This window comes from Somniosus microcephalus, chromosome 11 (assembly GCF_052327205.1).
Source record: "Somniosus microcephalus isolate GS21.2 chromosome 11, FLI_Smic_1.0, whole genome shotgun sequence".
Taxonomy (NCBI): domain Eukaryota; kingdom Metazoa; phylum Chordata; class Chondrichthyes; order Squaliformes; family Somniosidae; genus Somniosus; species Somniosus microcephalus.
Window position 1 is genome coordinate 139,795,345 of NC_140997.1, and position 19,036 is coordinate 139,814,380.

Here is a 19,036-nt window from a genome sequence, read left to right on the forward strand (position 1 = left end):
TAGCCTGCTCTTGTAGCCACAGTATTTATATGGCTGGTCCAGTTCAGTTTCTGATCAATGGTAACCCCCAGGATGTTGATAGTGGGGGATTCAGCGATGGTAATGCCATTGAATATCAAGGGGAGATGGTTAGAGTCTCGCTTGTTGGAGATGGTCATTGCCTGGCAATTGTGTGGTGCGAATGTTACTTGCCACTTCTCAGCCCAAGCCTGAATGTTGTCCAGGTCTTGCTGCATATGGACACGGACTGCGTCAGTATCTGACGAGTCTCGAATGGTGCTGAACAGTGTGCAATCATCAGCGCACATCCCCACTTCTGACCTTATGATGGAGGGAAGGTCATTGATGAAACAGCTGAAGGTAGTTGGGCCTAGGACACTGCCCTGAGGAACTCCTGCAGTGATGTCATGTGATTGAGATGAATGACCTCCAACAACCAGTCTGTGTCTTATTATACACAGACACAACATTGACGACAAGGCAAGTTCGAACCTACCTGCAACTCTGCATCACCTCCCGGGGATTCGTTCCTGGAGATCAGTGGATTGGAGGTCAAGGCCAGAGACTCGGGTGTCGACCACGGGCAACCGCCCGGTCATCCAGCAGAGACTCGAGAATTGTGGGGGAGGCTGTCGAGAGCCAGGCTTGGCTTTCCAGTCGAGGTGGTCCAGCGAAACGGGCTGGCAACAGGTAGTGCGCAGACCCTTCCAGGACAGCGGCGGGCTAGAGCCCGACCGAGCGGCACAGCAAAGGGCCGAGTAGCATCGACGGGGGAGAGAGAGAGAGGGCAGAGCGCACAGGGCGCAGCTGGTGTTCAGGGGCCGAGCAGCATCGAAGAGAGGGAGAGAGAGACGCGCAGAAACCCGCGAGGCGCCGCCATTGCCACGAGGACCATTGAGAGAGGCGTTGGCAGCAGTGCAGGAGAAGCGCGCGAAACCTACAGGGCGCCGCCATTGCCACGAGAACCACCGGGAGCGGCGTTGGCAGCAGCGGGGGAGGAAGGAAAGTGCGGGAGACTCCATTTTAAGCCATTGGGAGACGCCATTTTAAACCACACCCAAAATGCCGAAGAGTGGCAGTATCACCGCATTTGACAATGAAGTCGAAGATTGGACTACATATGTCGAACGAATAGAGGTGTACTGCAAGGCAAATGAGGTGTCAGATGACAAGAAAGCGGCGGTATTGTTAAATTTAATGGGTGCAAAGACGTATGGTTTATTACGAAATCTAGTAACCCCAACGAAGCCAATGGAAAAGAGTTTTGAAGGCATAGTAACGATACTACAAGAACATTTAAACCCCACACCGCTGCTGATAGCAGAAAGATTCAAGTTTCACAAACGGAACCAGCATAAGGATGAAAGCAATGCTGATTATTTAACAGAACTGCGCAAACTATCGAAACACTGCCAGTTTGGAACGGGACTGGCAGGTACCTTAAGGGACAAGTTTGTGTGTGGGCTTCAAAATGAAGGAACCCAGAAACAGCTTTTATCTGAAAAGGACCTTACGCTGGAAAAGGCTTTTTGCATTGTGGTATCATATGAAGCAGCAGCACGGGGCGCTGCAGAGATACAACAGAGACCGCAAGAATATGGCACAAACGAAATGTCATATAGAACAGAGAAGTGCTATCGCTGCGGCAGAACAACACACGACCAGAATGATTGCTGGTTCAAAGACAAAGTGTGCAGACAGTGTGGAAAAGTAGGACACATAGCACGAGTCTGCAGGTCGGGAAAGAAAACCAGCAGTAAGAAACCTACCAAAGAAAAGTACAAGAAGGTACATAAGATGACGGAGAATAGTTCAGACGAACAAAAGAGTGATAACGACTCCGAAAGCAGGGAACTGAGTTGTCTGAAACTACATAATGTGATCACAACGGAGGATCACCGAACCATTTGGGTCACTCTCAAGATAGCAGGAGTCCAGGTAAAGATGGAATTGGACACAGGATCAGCCCTAACAGTCATAAACTGACGGGACTACGAGCGGCTATTCTCACATATACCCTTGAGAGACACAAAAATTATTTTGAAGACGTACACGGGGCAAAAAGTCTACCCCAAAGGAAAAATAAGGGTGACCGTTATATATAACGGTAAGGAAACACCAAAACTAGACCTGTATGTATTGCAAGATGGAGGACCACCATTACTGGGATGTGAATGGATCCGGAAAATACAACTGTATTGGCATTCCATACAGGCACTGACTGTGGCTGACAAAAAGGATGACGACGTCACACGTGGGCGACTGTCAAAGATCCTAACTGACGTGAAAGAAGTGTTCCAGCAAGGACTCGGAACACTAAAAGGCATGACAGCGACGATTAAAATTGAAGAAAACGCAAGCCCAAAATTTTTTAAGGCCAGACCGGTACCTTATGCGATCCGCCCAGCCGTCGAAGCAGAGCTGGAGAGTCTGGAACGCTCAGGTGTACTGTCCAAGGTAGACTGGAGCGAGTGGGCTACACCCATCGTCCCTGTGATGAAAAAGTTGTTGAGCAGCACGCCTGGGGAACCAAGGAAGGTTCGCATCTGTGGGGACTTTAAGGTAACAGTGAACCCGGTCCTTCACACCGTACAATATCCACTTCCGCGGATTGAAGATATTTTCACCTCGCTATCTGGAGGGAAACGCTTCACTAAGATTGATCTGGCCCAGGCGTGTCAGCAAATGGAGGTAGAAGAAGCATCAAAAAAAAACTCACAATCAACACCCATAAAGGTCTCTACCAATACAACCGGCTGGTATTCGGGGTAGCATCAGCTCCAGCTATTTGGCAGATGGCAATGGAACAAGTCCTGCAAGGGATCCCAGGGACCCAGTGTTATTTGGACGACATCCTGGTCACGGGCGAAAATGACAGTGATCACCTTGCCAACCTGGAGCAGGTGCTCACTAGATTGCAGGAATATGGGCTCCGAGCTAACCGCCCCAAATGCGAGTTTTTTAGAAAACAGATCTCGTATTGTGGCCACGTTATCGATAAAGAGGGGTTACATAAGTCCCCAGAGAAGATTGAGGCAGTAGTCAAGGCTCCAGCACCGAAAAATGTGTCACAACTGAGGTCGTTCCTCGGGCTGGTAAACTACTACCATAAGTTCTTGCCAAATTTGTGTACAATACTACACCCACTGAACACCCTACTGCAAACTGGGGTGCCATGGAAGTGGAGTGACGAATGTAGACGAGCTTTCCAGAAGAGCAAAACACTAATCACATCGAAAGAGGTATTGGCCCATTACAACCCGGCATTACCAATTCGGTTGGCATGTGATGCGTCACCCTACGGCATTGGAGCGGTGCTGTCGCACAAATTCTCGGACGGCTCGGAGAGGCCAATAGCCTTTGCGTCACGATCACTAACCTCAGCCGAGCGTAACTACGCCCAGATTGACATGGAGGCCCTCAGCCTAGTGTGGGGAGTGAAAAAGTTCAATCACTATCTGCACGGGCAGAAATTCACCTTGCTGACTGATCACCAGCTTCTTGTCTCCATTTTTTATCCGAAGAAGGGCGTTCCGGTGATGACTGCGCAACGACTACAAAGATGGTCACTTTTTCTAGGGGCGCAGCACTATGAGATTGAATATAAGGGCACAAAACAGCATGGAAATGCTGATGGGCTATCACGCCAGCCACTGCCTACTGCAGAGGAAGCACCAGCAGTGGATCCTGTCGAAATATTCCATTCGACTATAGTTGAATACCTACCGGTAACTAACGCTTGTATCGAAAAGGAAACCCGAAATGACCCGACACTGTCTCGGGTATATGATTTGACGGTGAAGGGATGGCCAGCACATGGCGACTCACTGTTGCCAGCATTCTCGACAAGGAGAGAACAGCTGTTAGTGTGCCGGGGGACCTTGATGTGTGGATCCCGAGTGGTAATTCCACCCAAGTTAAGGGATAGAGTGCTCAATGAGCTTCATGAGGGTCATCTGGGAGGGGTAAAAATGAAAAGACTAGCCAGGGCTTATGTGTGATGGCCGGGAATCGATAAACAAATCGAGGACCTGACCAAGAGCTGCTCAGGATGCCAGGAAGTCCAAAATGCACCACCACAGGCCCCTCTACACCCATGGGAGTGGCCCTCATCTCCATGGCAACGGGTGCATATTGATTTTGCTGGTCCATTCATGGACTCAATGTTTTTAATAGCTGTGGATGCGCACTCGAAATGGCCTGAGGTCATCAAAATGTCCTCCACCACCACGGAGAAAACTATTGCAGTCCCACGGACCATTTTTGCCAGGCATGGCTTGCCAGAACAGATTTGCTCCGACAACGGACCACAGTTTGTGTCCGAAGAGTTCCGGAGGTTCTTGAAAAAGAATGGGGTAAGGCATTACACATCCGCCCCGTATCATCCAGCCACAAATAGATTGGCTGAGAGGTTCGTACAAACCTTTAAGAAGGCAGTAAAGGCTATGTACAATGACAACATTCCACTGCAGCACAAGGTGGACAATTTCCTGTTCGCCTACCGGAATGCGACACATGCAGTCACCAACCAGGCCCCGGCCATGATGTTCTTTAACCAAAGGTTAAGATCTCGCCTGGATTTGCTCAGACCAAACGTACGAAGAGATGTTGAGAGTAAGCAATTCCAGCACATCCATGAGAAGCCAACAAGGAGCTTCAATGTAGGGCAACCAGTCTTGGCCCGCGACTACCGAACAGAAAAATGGCAGCCAGGAACTATATGCACACGGCAGGGGCCACTAATGTACACAGTGGACGTTGGGGGGAGCATCGTGAGACCCCATGCTGACCAGATCCTAGAGTCACAGGAACAAGTCAACCCCATGCCTCGCCCATATGTACCCTGGTGATGAACCCGACGTACAGGCCGCATCTGCCCCAGAAACAGTAGCATTGGAAGCTGATGAACCAACCGACGACAGGGGGCCAGAATCGCCTCCGCACCAAGAGCAAGACACTCGGGAAAGGCGCTATCCAGAAAGGATCAGGAAGCCTCCCCAAAGACTGAATATATAAATAGACTATATTCAGCTAATGTTGCATGTTAATAGTGTTAATTGTAATTAGTTTGATATTTAATTGTTAAATGAGTGTTATGGTACTGTTAATCTAAAAGGGGAGGAATTGTAATGTATTTCCCTTTAAGGGGGGAACTATCTTTTACAGCTCATGTATAGTGCAGTACCGGCAGTGACAACACCTGTATATAGCACTGAGCAGTAATCTGTACAGATCAGTTCCTGTGTGAGCCACGTTGAGTAAACACCTGTTGTACCGTTGTCCTGCAGTCTGTGTCTTATTATACACAGACACAACATAACCAGCACCACGAGAGTCCTGCTCACTGACTGTGCTGTATAACGAGCACCAGGAGAGTCTCTGCTCACTGACTGTGCTGTATAACCAGCAACAGGAGAGTCCCTGCTCACTGACTGTGCTGTATAACCAGCACCAGGAGAGCTCCTGCTCACTGACTGTGCTGTATAACCAGAACCAGGAGAGTCCCTGCTCACTGACTGTGCTGTATAACCAGCACCAGGAGAGTTCCTGCTCACTGACTGTGCTGTATAACCAGTAGCAGGAGAGCCGCTGCTCACTGACTGTGCTGTATAACCAGCACCAGGAGAGTCCTGCTCACTGACTGTGCTGTATAACCAGCACCAGGAGAGTCCCTGCTCACTGACTGTGCTGTATAACCAGCACCAGGAGAGTCTCTGCTCACTGACTGTGCTGTATAACCAGCACCAGGAGAGTCCCTGCTCACTGAATGTGCTGTAAAACCAGAACCAGGAGAGTCCCTGCTCACTGACTGTGCTGTATAACCAGCACCAGGAGAGTCCCAGCTCACTGACTGTGCTGTATAACCAGCACCAGGAGAGCTCCTGCTCACTGACTGTGCTGTATAACCAGAACCAGGAGAGTCCCTGCTCACTGACTGTGCTGTATAACCAGCACCAGGAGAGTTCCTGCTCACTGACTGTGCTGTATAACCAGTACCAGGAGAGTCCCTGCTCACTGACTGTGCTGTATAACCAGCACCAGGAGAGTCCTGCTCACTGACTGAGCTGTATAACCAGAACCAGGAGAGTCCCTGCTCACTGACTGTGCTGTATAACCAGTAGCAGGAGAGTCCCTGCTCACTGACTGTGCTGTATAACCAGCACCAGGAGAGTCCCTGCTCACTGACTGTGCTGTATAACCAGCACCAGGAGAGTCCTGGTCACTGACTGTGCTGTATAACCACAACCAGGAGAGTCCCTGCTCACTGACTGTGCTGTATAACCAGCACCAGGAAAGTCCCTGCTCACTGACTGTGCTGTATAACCAGAACCAGGAGAGTCTCTGCTCACTGACTGTGCTGTATAACCAGCACCAGGAGTGTCCCTGCTCACTGACTGTGCTGTATAACCAGAACCAGGAGAGTCCTGCTCACTGACTGTGCTGTATAACCAGTACCAGGAGAGTCTCTTTTCAATGACTGTGCTGTATAGCCAGCACCAGGAGAGTCCCTGCTCACTGACTGTGCTGTATAACCAGCACCAGGAGAGTCTCTGCTCAATGACTGTGCTGTATAACCAGTACCAGCAGAGTCCCTGCTCACTGACTGTAGTGGCGCTTCGTAATTTCCAAACATGCAGCCACTGAGCTTTGAGGCCTTTAACAACGAGTAGACGCGTGTCGAAATAAAACGTTCCAAAACGTAACTTTGTCTTTAAACTGTTTACTGTAACACCTTAGAAACAGAATTACAAAGCAAAACATGTTTAAACGAACACGTTCAAAAACTGTATTGCTCCAGCCCTCAAAGCCTTTACCTTCTCTCTAGCCTCGTGGAGCTTGAGCTGTAAAATGGCTGGCTACCATGTGACAAGCTTAAGGACTGTACCATTGTAGCAAGAATAAAGGGGGTATCTCAGACTATACTACTGGAACAAGAAAATAGGGGGTTTCTCAATACAATAAGTCAGTCAGGTAAATTAACTATATTATACTATTTAACCAATATTTTAAAGTATTCTCTTTCTTAAACTTTCATGACTCTTACATTCCGGCCCCTAATTGACTAGGCACATGAAGCATATCAATTACTCAAACATTCTTAAGAGTCATAAACTAATGAGTTCAACATATTTACAATATAAATGTCCACTTTTTTCATTCAGGAACCTTTCACGCTGCTTCTTGTAGCAGGCAGAGCTTTGTGATCGGTCTTTCCAGGGTCGTGTAACCGTCTGCAAACAATGCATTCAGAGAGTATTTTTCTTATTACAGAATTAGCTCCTGGAATCCAGTATCTTTGTCTTAGCTTCGCAAGCACGTGGTTCCTCCCACTGTGTCCAATACGCTGGTGTATATGCTGAAGAATGAGAGTAGCAACCCGGAGGTCCTTAGAAAGGATAGCAGGATGCTTGGCCTCCTCTGGCATAGCAGATTTGTTTAGTCGCCCTCCCACCCTCAGTACTCCATCTTGGAGTGCAGGGTCCAGCTTGTAGATATGACTACCTTTCTTGATTGGAGTATTTCGCTGTAAAGCTTCGATTTCTTCTGGATATCTTTGTCTTTGACTGAAGCAAACTATTTCCATCTCAGCCTTGGCCAAATCCTCCACGGTCAATGAATTCTTACCCAATGTGGTTTTGTGCTGGTGCATATATTGCTGTAGAAGCATTCTCTGCTTATCAGGGTTACTTTCAGACTGATGGATAGTGGCTCGATACTCTTTTCTCTTACCGCTCAGGTGTAGCAGCAACTCTTTCAACCTTAGAAACCATGCAACTGCTTTCCTCAGCTGGTGCCATCCTGAGAAATGGTTAACAAGCTTGTTCACTGTGTCAAAGTTCTCTTTCGTAGTTATGAGATTTGCTGTGACTGATCTCTTGACTTCGACGTCGTCTTCAGCAATCTGACTTGGCATATCTGGTCTTTCTGGCCATGATCTCTCTGTTTCCAGCAGATAACTTGGGCCTTGTATCCAAGTTTCACTCCTCATGAAGTTTTCAGCCTTCAATCCCCGTGAGGCTTGATCTGCTGGGTTTAATGAGGTGTTTACATACCTCCATTGAGATGGTTGTGTAGCTTCTCTAATGGATGAGATTCTGTTTGCTACGAAGGTCTTGAAGCGTATCTTCTCATTCTCTATATACTTCAGCACCGTCGTGCTATCCGTCCAGAAGACAGATTCTTCTAATGGGAGCTGTAACTCTTTCCACATCACCTGGTCAACTTTAACTGCAACAACCGCTGCCGTCAACTCCAGTCTCGGGATGGTGACCTGCTTCAGCGGAGCCACCCTGGATTTCCCCATGAGGAAGGCACAATGTTTCTGGCCCTGTTGATTTGTCAGCAAGAGGTAAGTAGCCGTGCCATAGCCGTCCTCACTGGCGTCCGAGAAATGATGTAGTTGAGCCGTCTTTGTAACTCCAAAACTCACAGGCTTGATGCATCTACTGACGTTGAAGCTAGAAAGTTGTTGCAAATCTGTCAACCATCTGAGCCATCTCTGAGCTTGACCTTCAGGGATATCTTCATCCCATCCTCTCTTGTCTCTACACAGCTCTCGTAGGATCAGCTTCACTGGCAGAATGAGTGGTGCCAGGAATCCAAGAGGGTCGTAGATGGAACTGACCACGGAGAGAATCCCTCGTCTTGTGGATGGTCTTTCATTCACCATTATTCTGAAGTTGAACGTGTCTGACTCAATGCACCATTGTACACCAAGAGCTCTCTCGATAGGAAGGACATCGTGGCTCAGGTCCAGATCTTTGACTTCAGTGGCTCTTTCCTTTTCTGGGATAGAAGCTAGAACTGCTCTGCTGTTGCTTATCCACTTAGTCAGATGGAATCCTCCATTCGAACACAGAGTTCTAAGGTCTCTTGACAGTGCAATGGCATCGTCTTCTGTTGACACGGACTTCAGACAGTCATCGACATAAAAGTTTCTGAAGATTGTCTCCACAGCCTCGGATGGTGCTTTGCCCTTGCCATCTTCTGCAGTTTTTCTGAGAGCGTAGCTTGCACAGCTGGGAGATGATGTGGCTCCGAACAAGTGTACAGCCATTCTACATTCCACCATAGCTTGACTAATGTCGCCGTCTGGCCACCAAAGGAAACGCAGAAGATCAGCATCTTCATCAGGGATTCTGACTTGGTAGAACATTGATTCTATGTCTGCCATCATGGCAACGCGCTCTTGTCTAAACCTCGTCAAGACGCCAATGAGGGTATTAGTAAGATCAGGACCTTGAAGCAGCTTGTCATTCAGTGAAGTTCCTCTGAATGAGGTGGCGCAGTCAAACACTACACGGATCTTTTTCTTCTTTGGGTGATACACACCGTGATGAGGAAGGTACCAGACCCTTCCATCGTCTCTGTTCAACTGTTCCTTGGGCACTTTTACAGCATAGCCTTTCGCTATGATGTTTCTCATGAAGCCTTTGTAGTCTTCGTGAAAGTCAGGGATCTTGTTCAGCTTTCTCTTTAGACTGATGGCGCGCTGCTCTGCTATGCAGCGATTGTTCGGCATCTTCGCGGTCTGTCTTCTCAGTGGCAAACCAATGTGATAGTGGCCATCAATGAACTGTGTAGACCTTGTCATCAAATCCATGAACTGATGGTCTTCTTGTGACATCTCTGTCTTTTCCTCACAGCTGCGTTCTGAAAAGTTTGCATTGAACTGTTGTATCAACAGCTCTTCAATGCTTGCGATAGAGATACGATTAACTGTTACATTTTGTCATTGCTCCTTGTTCGACTTGTGGTCATCATCTCTCCTTACCGGTCCATTGACTACCCATCCAAGGGCTGTCCTGACTGCGTAGGGTCTGTCATCCTTGCTGTTTATCACCTGCCATGGCTCCATAGTTTTGTAGGCATTGGTTCCAATTAATAGGCCAATTTCTGCTTCAATATATGGGAGACGCACCTTTTCCAGGTAAGGCCATCTCTCCACATCCTTCTGCAGGGCTAAGTTCCCTATTTTAACAAGAATTTCTCTCTGTGTGAAAACATTAGGCAGGTCTATGAAGTCCTTCTCTTCAAGTCCACACACTTCTAAGTCTGACAGGATATAACTTTGCATTGACTTCTCATGGCCCATGGTGCGTAATAGGATTTCTGTTCTTCTGCCTCTAACGTTCAGCTGTCGCATGAGTGATTCTGTGCAGAACGTTGCTGAACTACCTGGATCCATGAAGGCGTAAGTCTCCACAAACTTCTCATTCCTCTTAGACTTGATCTTTACAGGTACGATGGCAAGAATACAATCACTGTCACTGGCCCCAGTGAATCCACAAGTCTCTGGTTCTAGCGACACCAGAGCACTTGAAACAACCTTCTCGTCGGTATTGTTTTCTTCACTCTTCTTAGAGACTTGTTCTTCTTTGTGGATATGCAGCAGACTGGGATGTTTCCGAGTACACACTCTGCATGTTGTTCTTTGCTTACAGTTTCTACTCAGGTGCCCCTGAGAGAGACATCCAAAACATAGGCCTGTACTTCAGAAATTCGATTCTGTCTTTATGTGGCTGTGCTTTGATGTCACTGCAGAAATCCAATGTATGATTCTTCTGGCAGAATAAACATGGCTTCTGAAAGGCATTAGCAGGCGTCACTGTGCTGCTCTTTTTGGGAGATGAGTTCTGAGACCTTTCTTCCCCAGCCTGAGTGACGATAGTTGCAAAGCTGCTTCCCCTGGAACCACCTTTCCCGAGAGTCTTTGATTCAGCAGGCTTGGCTTTCACTCTTCCATCAGTAGTTGGGCTGACATCCTGGATGTTTCCAAACAATGGGTCCCTAGCAATTTTAGCCTGTTTATCTATGAAATTCACTAAGTCTGCAAACCTGGCTCTACCTTTCCGTCTCTCCATTATCTCAAAGGCTGTTCTTCTCCATTGTTCTCTCATCCTGTAAGGAAGCTTAGAGATGATGATTCTCATAGTCATAGGATTGTCCATCTCTTCCATGAATTCAACATCCTCCATGGTGTTGCGACATCCTATGAGAAAAAGAACATATGTGTTCAATGCCTCCCCGTCCTCTGATCTGATCTGTGGCCACTTGATAGCCTTTTCAATATATGCAGTGGCTATCTTCAGCTCATTACCATAGTGCTCCTGCAGCAACTTCCTGGCTTCTATGTATCCCCGGTCCGGTCTCATGTGTTCACAGCTTCTGACCAGGTCTTGTGGTTTACCACTGGTGTACTGTCCCAGGTAGTACAACTTATCACTGCTGCTCTCTGTTTTGGAGTCAATGGCTTGTTCGAAGGATCTGATGAAGGGCTTATACTTGAGTGGGTCGCCTTGGAACACTGGTATGTCTCTTTGAGGGAGTCGAAACAGATTCTGTTGTTTTACAAGCATCTCTGTAATTTCATTCTGACGATGCATCACTCGGTATAGGCTTCTCTCTGTGTCTTCGGGCCTCTGGTGGTCATCAGCAGGGTCTAGTCTAGACCGTCTGACGTCTGGGGTAGCATCACATGCTCCTGTTAGTGGAGAGGCCTCTCTTCCATGCTGTAATGCCAGGAGATGGCCTTCAGATTCTCTTTTAACTCTTGAAGGTGCCCTGGATCCAACTCTGTGTGACAACATTGACTGGCAGTATTCGTTCATGCCATCCTGTGAGCCTTCATAATCTTCATACACACTCAACTTGGCATCTGAGACCGCAATAGCTGTTTTTAGCTCCAGCTGTTCTTTCTTTGCCTGCACTTGGGCCTGTTGGGCCTGCAGTTGGGCCTGTTGGGCCTGTTGTTGGGCCTGCAGTTGGGCCTGCAGTTGGGCCTGCAGTTGGGCCTGTTGGGCCTGTTGGGCCTGCAGTTGGGCCTGCAGTTGGGCCTCATCCCGTCCAAGAGCTTGCTTCTCCACTAAAGATGCTGTACGCGCCATCAACGCTGTCCGTTCAACCTCATCTCTCATGCGTCGCGACGAGCATGTGGTAGACGCGACTGACCTGTGTCCAGAAACAGAGCTACCTTCTTTTCGATTTTTGCTCAGTCTGGCTGAAGTCTCTGAAATGCTATCATCTGGTCCGACTTCATCGTCATCTTTATCTTTCTCTGCTGTATCAGCATCTTGACGAATCTTTAACATCCACTGTTCTGTGGCCTTGACATAGTCCTTAATGCTGGATGATTTAAGATCAAACCAGTTGTGCTGATCAGCATTTCCCTCTTCTTCAGACAGAAGTGCTAATACATCTTCATTGAGTACATTAAATTCTTCATGCAACTTGGAGAAATCATAATGCATTATGTCTTCAACTTTCTTAGTATTAGCATTATCTTCCATGAGACAATCAATTATCTTCATTTTTCTAGTTATCTGAGCTAATTTAGCCCTCCTTGCACCTATGCTTCTATGTAACTTCTCTTCCATTGCCTTTGGGGTGAGCTTTACTTCCCTCTTTTGGCCAACAATCCTTCTGGCTGGGGGAAGCTCCTCACGGCTCCATAAGGCATCAGCCATTTTACCCGCAGCTCATATTTAGCTTCTCAATAGAATGAACAAGGCAAGTAACAGTCACTGTACCTTCACTTTCTTATATTGTCGTCTGGCTCCGTGACCATTCATGTATACGTTCGCCGACAATTCTGTCCTTTCCTTCTTAGGGAGCAAGTTTTTGACTAATGTAGTGGCACTTCGTAATTTCCAAACATGCAGCCACTGAGCTTTGAGGCTTTTAACAAGGAGTAGATGCGTGTCGAAATAAAACGTTCCAAAACGTAACTTTGTCTTTAAACTGTTTACTGTAACACCTTAGAAACAGAATTACAAAGCAAAACACGTTTAAATGAACACGTTCAAAAACTGTATTGCTCCAGCCCTCAAAGCCTTTACCTTCTCTCTAGCCTCGTGGAGCTTGAGCTGTAAAATGGCTGGATACCATGTGACAAGCTTACGGACTGTACCATTGTAGCAAGAATAAAGGGGGTATCTCAGACTATACTACTGGAACAAGAAAATAGGGGGTTTCTCAATACAATAAGTCAGTCAGGTAAATTAACTGTATTATACTATTTAACCAATATTTTAAAGTATTTTCTTTCTTAAACTTTCATGACTCTTACACTGACTGTGCTTTATAACCAGCACCAGGAGAGTCCCTGCTCACTGACTGTGCTGTACAACCAGCACCAGGAGAGTCCCTGCTCACTGACTGTGCTTTATAACCAGCACCAGGAGAGTCCCTGCTCACTGACTGTGCTGTATAACCAGAACCAGGAGAGTCCTGCTCACTGAATGTGCTGTATAACCAGCACCAGGAGAGTCCCTGCTCACTGACCGTGCTGTATACCCAGCACCAGGAGAGTCCTGCTCACTGACTGTGCTGTGTAACCAGTGCCAAGAGTTCCTGCTCACTGACTGTGCTGTATAACCAGCACCAGGAGCATCCCTGCTCACTGACTGTGCTGTATAACCAGTACCAGGAGAGTCCCTGCTCACTGACTGTGCTGTATACCCAGCACCAGGAGCATCCCTGCTCACTGACTGTGCTGTATAACCAGTACCAGGAGAGTCCCTGCTCACTGACTGTGCTGTATAACCAGCACCAGGGGAGTCCCTGCTCACTGACTTTGCTGTATAACCAGTACCAGGAGAGTCCCTGCTCACTGACTGTGCTGCATAACCAGCACCAGGAGAGTCTCTGCTCACTGACTGTGCTGTATACCCAGCACCAGGAGCATCCCTGCTCACTGACTGTGCTGTATAACCAGTCCCAGGAGAGTCCCTGCTCACTGACTGTGCTGTATACCCAGCACCAGGAGCATCCCTGCTCACTGACTGTGCTGTATACCCAGCACCAGGAGCATCCCTGCTCACTGACTGTGCTGTATAACCAGTACCAGGAGAGTCCCTGCTCACTGACTGTGCTGTATAACCAGCACCAGGAGCATCCCTGCTCACTGACTGTGCTGTATAACCAGTACCAGGAGAGTCCCTGCTCACTGACTGTGCTGTATAACCAGAACCAGGAGAGTCCCTGCTCACTGACTGTGCTGCATAACCAGCACCAGGAGAGTCCCTGCTCACTGACTGTGCTGTATAACCAGCACCAGGAGAGTCCCTGCTCACTGACTGTGCTGTATAACCAGAACCAGGAGAGTCCCTGCTCACTGACTGTGCTGCATAACCAGCACCAGGAGAGTCTCTGCTCACTGACTGTGCTGTATAACCAGCACCAGGAGAGTCTCTGCTCACTGACTGTGCTGTATAACCAGCACCAGGAGAGTCCCTGCTCACTGACTGTGCTGTATAACCAGAACCAGCAGAGTCCCTGCTCACTGACTGTGCTGTATAACCAGCACCAGGAGAGTCCCTGCTCACTGACTGTGCTGTATAACCAGAACCAGGAGAGTCCCTGCTCACTGACTGTGCTGTATAACCAGCACCAGGAGAGTCCCTGCTCACTGATTGTGCTGTATAACCAGTACCAGGAGAGTCCCTGCTCACTGACTGTGCTGTATAACCAGCACCAGGAGAGTCCTGCTCACTGACTGTGCTGTATAACCAGCACCAGGAGAGTCCCTGCTCACTGACTGTGCTGTATAACCAGTACCAGGAGAGTCCCTGCTCACTGGCTGTGCTGTATAACCAGCACCAGGAGAGTCCCTGCTCAATCACTGTGCTGTATAACCAGCACCAGGAGAGTCCCGGCTCACTGACTGTGCTGTATAACCAGCACCAGGAGAGTCCCTGCTCACTGACTGTGCTGTATAACCAGCACCAGGAGAGTCCTGCTCACTGACTGTGCTGTATAACCAGTACCCGGCGAGTCCCTGCTCACTGACTGTGCTGTACAACCAGCACCAGGAGAGTCCCTGCTCACTGACTGTGCTTTATAACCAGCACCAGGAGAGTCCCTGCTCACTGACTGTGCTGTATAACCAGAACCAGGAGAGTCCTGCTCACTGAATGTGCTGTATAACCAGCACCAGGAGAGTCCCTGCTCACTGACCGTGCTGTATACCCAGCACCAGGAGAGTCCTGCTCACTGACTGTGCTGTGTAACCAGTGCCAAGAGTTCCTGCTCACTGACTGTGCTGTATAACCAGCACCAGGAGCATCCCTGCTCACTGACTGTGCTGTATAACCAGTACCAGGAGAGTCCCTGCTCACTGACTGTGCTGTATACCCAGCACCAGGAGCATCCCTGCTCACTGACTGTGCTGTATAACCAGTACCAGGAGAGTCCCTGCTCACTGACTGTGCTGTATAACCAGCACCAGGGGAGTCCCTGCTCACTGACTTTGCTGTATAACCAGTACCAGGAGAGTCCCTGCTCACTGACTGTGCTGCATAACCAGCACCAGGAGAGTCTCTGCTCACTGACTGTGCTGTATACCCAGCACCAGGAGCATCCCTGCTCACTGACTGTGCTGTATAACCAGTCCCAGGAGAGTCCCTGCTCACTGACTGTGCTGTATACCCAGCACCAGGAGCATCCCTGCTCACTGACTGTGCTGTATACCCAGCACCAGGAGCATCCCTGCTCACTGACTGTGCTGTATAACCAGTACCAGGAGAGTCCCTGCTCACTGACTGTGCTGTATAACCAGCACCAGGAGCATCCCTGCTCACTGACTGTGCTGTATAACCAGTACCAGGAGAGTCCCTGCTCACTGACTGTGCTGTATAACCAGAACCAGGAGAGTCCCTGCTCACTGACTGTGCTGCATAACCAGCACCAGGAGAGTCCCTGCTCACTGACTGTGCTGTATAACCAGCACCAGGAGAGTCCCTGCTCACTGACTGTGCTGTATAACCAGAACCAGGAGAGTCCCTGCTCACTGACTGTGCTGCATAACCAGCACCAGGAGAGTCTCTGCTCACTGACTGTGCTGTATAACCAGCACCAGGAGAGTCTCTGCTCACTGACTGTGCTGTATAACCAGCACCAGGAGAGTCCCTGCTCACTGACTGTGCTGTATAACCAGAACCAGCAGAGTCCCTGCTCACTGACTGTGCTGTATAACCAGCACCAGGAGAGTCCCTGCTCACTGACTGTGCTGTATAACCAGAACCAGGAGAGTCCCTGCTCACTGACTGTGCTGTATAACCAGCACCAGGAGAGTCCCTGCTCACTGATTGTGCTGTATAACCAGTACCAGGAGAGTCCCTGCTCACTGACTGTGCTGTATAACCAGCACCAGGAGAGTCCTGCTCACTGACTGTGCTGTATAACCAGCACCAGGAGAGTCCCTGCTCACTGACTGTGCTGTATAACCAGTACCAGGAGAGTCCCTGCTCACTGGCTGTGCTGTATAACCAGCACCAGGAGAGTCCCTGCTCAATCACTGTGCTGTATAACCAGCACCAGGAGAGTCCCGGCTCACTGACTGTGCTGTATAACCAGCACCAGGAGAGTCCCTGCTCACTGACTGTGCTGTATAACCAGCACCAGGAGAGTCCTGCTCACTGACTGTGCTGTATAACCAGTACCCGGCGAGTCCCTGCTCACTGACTGTGCTGTATAACCAGCACCAGGAGAGTCCTGCTCACTGACTGTGCTGTATAACCAGTACCCGGTGAGTCCCTGCTCACTGACTGTGCTGTATAACCAGCACCAGGAGAGTCCTGCTCACTGACTGTGCTGTATAACCAGCACCAGGAGAGTCCGTGCTCACTGACTGTGCTGTATAACCAGTACCAGGAGAGTCCCTGCTCACTGGCTGTGCTGTATAACCAGCACCAGGAGTGTGCCTGCTCACTGAATGTGCTGTATAACCAGTACCAAGAGAGTCCCTGCTCACTGACTGTGCTGCATAACCAGCACCACGAGAGTCCCTGCTCACTGACTGTGCTGTATAACCAGTACCAAGAGAGTCCCTGCTCACTGACTGTGATGTATAACCAGCACCAGGAGCGTCCCTGCTCACTGACTGTGCTGTATACCCAGCACCAGGAGAGTCCCTGCTCACTGACTGTGCTGTATAACCAGAACCAGGAGAGTCCTGCTCACTGACTGTACTGTATAACCAGCACCAGGCGAGTCCTGCTCACTGACTGTGCTGTATAACCAATACCAGGAGAGTCCTGCTCACTGACTGTGCTGCATAACCAGCACCAGGAGAGTCCCTGCTCACTGACTGTGCTGTATAACCAGCACCAGGCGAGTCCTGCTCACTGACTGTGCTGTATAACCAGCACCAGGAGAGTCCTGCTCACTGACTGTGCTGCATAACCAGCACCAGGAGAGTCCCTGCTCACTGACTGTGCTGTATAACCAGCACCAGGCGAGTCCTGCTCACTGACTGTGCTGTATAACCAGTACCAGGAGAGTCGTGCTCACTGACTGTGCTGTATAACCAATACCAGGAGAGTCTCTGCTCACTGACTGTGCTGTATAACCAATACCAGGAGAGTCGTGCTCACTGACTGTGCTGTATAACCAGCACCAGGAGGGTCCTGCTCACTGACTGTGCTGTATAACCAGTACCAGGAGAGTCGTGCTCACTGACTGTACTGTATAACCAGCACCAGGAGCGTCTCTGCTCACTGACTGTACTGAATAACCAGCACCAGAAGAGTCCTGCTCACTGTGCTGTATAAGCAGTTATCTTTATAAAAACCACAAAGGCATCCATTCCCTTAACATACAGCTCAGTTGTGATGATAGGCCCAGCTTCTTGCAGTTGAATCCATAACATGCTGGGATCTGTCAGATGATTTTATACTTGATCAGTCCCGTGTCCCAGCTTTATTTTAGCAGCTAGGCCAAGGGTCAGAATGACTGCTGGGTGATGAAGGATCGATACCTGTAACTCCCGTGGCCCATGATCCCTCCTCACAGGACCGGTGCTGCAGGGCAGCTCGACTGTGAAGCAAACATGATGACAAGGATAAGAATTGAGCAAGGAAGGTTCTGCTGTCTGGACAGGTCCGAGGGGAGTCTGGACAGGTCCGAGGGGAGTCTGGACAGGTCCGAGGGATGTCTGGACAGGTCCGAGGAGAGTCTAGACAGATCCGAGGGGAGTCTAGACAGATCCGAGTGGATTCTAGACAGGTCCATGGGGAGTCTAGACAGGTCCGGGGGGAGTCTAGACAGGTCCAGGGGAGTCTAGACAGATCCGAGGGGAGTCTAGACAGATCTGAGGGGAGTCTAGACAGGTCTGGGGGTAGTCTAGACAGGTCTGAGGTATGTCTGGACAGGTCCAAGGGGAGTCTGGACAGATCCGAGAGGATGTCTGCACAGGTCCGAGGGAGTCTAGACAGGTCCGAGGGATGTCTGGACAGGTCCGAGGGGAGTCTGGACAGGTCCGAGGGGAGTCTGGACATGTCCGGGGGGTGTCTCGACAGATCCGAGTGGAGTCTGGACAGGTCCGGGGTGGGTCTAGACAGGTCCAGGGGGTGGGTCTAGACATGTCCGGGGGATGTCTGGACAGGTCCAAGGGATGTCTTGACAGATCCGAGGGATGTCTGGACAGGTCCGAGGGATGTCCAGACAGATCCGAGGGATGTCTGGACAGGTCCGAGCGATGTCTAGACAGGTCCGAGGGATGTCTGGACAGGTCCAAGGGGAGTCTAGACAGGTCTGAGGGGAGTCTAGACAGATCTGAGGGGAGTCTGGACAGGTCTGAGGGATGTCTGGACAGGTCCGAGGGATGTCTGGACAGGTCCGAGGGGAGTCTAGACAGATCCGAGGAGAGTCTGGACAGGTCCGAGGGGAGTCTGGACAGGTCCGGGGGGAGTCTAGACAGATCTGAGGGGAGTCTGGACAGGTCCGGGGGGAGTCTAGACAGATCCGAGGGGAGTCTGGACAGGTCCGAGGGGAGTCTAGACAGATCAGAGGGGAGTCTGGACAGGTCCGAGGGGAGTCTGGACAGGTCCAAGGGGTGTCTGGACAGGTCCGGGGGGTGTCTGGACAGGTCTGAGAGATGTCTGGACAGGTCCAAGGGGAGTCTGGACAGGTCCGAGGGATGCCTGGACAGGTCCGAGGGGATTCTGGACAGGTCCAAAGGGAGTCTAGACAGGTCCGAGGGGAGTCTAGACAGGTCCAGGGGGAGTCTGGACAGGTCCGAGGGATATCTGGACAG